Source organism: Rhea americana, unplaced genomic scaffold (genome assembly GCF_003343005.1).
Source record: "Rhea americana isolate MKP2758 unplaced genomic scaffold, rheAme1 scaffold_235, whole genome shotgun sequence".
NCBI classification, from domain to species: domain Eukaryota; kingdom Metazoa; phylum Chordata; class Aves; order Rheiformes; family Rheidae; genus Rhea; species Rhea americana.
In genome coordinates, this window is record NW_028186352.1 from 1 (window position 1) to 1,894 (window position 1,894).

At 47.9% G+C, this 1,894-nt stretch overlaps 1 non-coding gene across 1 annotated transcript; it reads left to right on the forward strand.

Annotated features, from left to right (window-relative positions):
• The first annotated feature begins 10 nt into the window (after positions 1-10).
• Positions 11-81, forward strand: TRNAG-GCC (transfer RNA glycine (anticodon GCC)). Its single transcript has one exon. It is a non-coding gene; the product is annotated as a tRNA-Gly (tRNA).
• Positions 82-1,894: the final 1,813 nt, after the last annotated feature.

Here is a 1,894-nt window from a genome sequence, read left to right on the forward strand (position 1 = left end):
TGGAGCAGGGGCATTGGTGGTTCAGTGGTAGAATTCTCGCCCGCCACGCGGGAGGCCCGGGTTCGATTCCCGGCCAATGCAGCGTTCCTATTTAGCTCCGGAAATGCAGCTTACGGGAGTGGACGGTGTGGTGSRTTGAGAGCTGGCTGGAAGGCAGAGCTCGGAGGGCTCTCCTCAGCGGTGCAGAGTCTAGTTGGAAGCCTGTGGCTGCTACRGGGTCCAGTCTTGTTCAACTTATTCCTCAGTGACGTGGGTGAAGGGACAGAGTGTCTCCTCAGCAAGTTTGCTGATGATCCCAAGGTAGGAGGAGAGGCTGATACACCAGAGGGCTGTGCTGCCATTTAGAGAGACTTGGAGAGTTGGGCAGAGAGAGACCTCCTGAGGTTCACCAGGGGAAATGCAGGGCCTCATGGGCTAGTGCAGGCTGGGGGCTTACATGCTGGAAAGCAGCTCTGCAGAGAAGGACCTGGGAGTGCTGGTGGACGACAAGTTGAGCATGAGGCAGCAATGTGCCCTTGTGGMCAGGAAGGCCAATGGTGGCATGGGGTGCATTAGGAAGAGTGTGACCAGCAGGTCGAGGCAGATGATCCTGCCACTCTACTCAGCCCTGGTAAGGCCATATCTGGAGCAGTGCCTATTGGATTTTACTGATGGATGAGGGATGAGGGCTTCAACAGATATGCCCAGCATGTTGGTAGCTTATTCTCTCACTGGATCTGTATAACAGTATGATTGTGCTGCAGTGTAAAAAACTGCATTTGAATGAAAGATTTTTATCAGAGTCTTCTTAGATATGATGGGAAATGTGCTTATCATTGTTCAGGGTAGCCTGGGAGTGTATATTGCACATCTGAAATTTGACTGTTCTGCAGATAAATAACACCTTGGTTTCACATTTTCTGTTACGTTTACTTCAGCTGGGTTGAGATTTTACTGTCAGTCTGTTGTGGATAAGTGATGCACTTCACTCATAAGTGAAGAAGCAACAATATGTTTTATTGATATAAGACAGTGATTTATCAGAGTTCAATGATAAATAAGACAGTGATTTAACAAGATACAGTGGTAATGTTCACTTGGTTATTTACTGCACAGAGAGAACAGGGCCAGATGAAACTGTCAAGGAGACCCTCCTGTTGAGTCATGAGGTTCAGAGTGGACCCCCTTGCTTTCCAGACTCCTTCTCAGAGGAGTCTGAGTGCAGCTGGATCCAAACATAGTTCCAGATTTGGTCAATGGTTTATGTCTAAAGGATTACGTGCACAATCAATCCAAGATGCAACTTAGCAAAGTTTGTGAAGTTTCAGCATGCTATTAGTCACTTACCACGGATCTGTCATGAGTAAGGAATCTCTTGATCTTGAGGAGTAACTTTGAGAGGTGTCCCTACTCCGGGGGATATCCTGACATGTAGCCTGCTGCTGTGCAGGAGAGCTCAATGGGCTCTGGGCTGTCCCCTATTTATGGGGTAAGATGATTAACTAATAGTCATATTTGCATACCAGCCGTATTTTGGTTGGTGCATGCTCAGTTAGCCCTTGGCTATTGTGCTGTTATGTCTCTTCACAGAGAGAGCTGGATGCACCCACCATGACTGGACACATCCATCACAGCTGTCACTGGGGGTTATTGCTTGAACAGGGTTATGGGTGAAAGGCCAGGGTAGGGGGAAGTTCACTGTCACATAATCTTAAAATAGGTTTTGGAAATCACAAAATGGTTGAGGCAGGAAAAGACATCTGGAGATCATCTAGTCCAACCTCCCTGCTCAAGCAGGGTCACCTAGGGCATGTTGCACAGGATTGCATCCAGGCGGGTTTTGAATATCTCAGCAGAAGAAGACTCCATGACCTCTCTGGGCAACTTGTTCTAGTGTTCTGTCACTCTCAYAGTA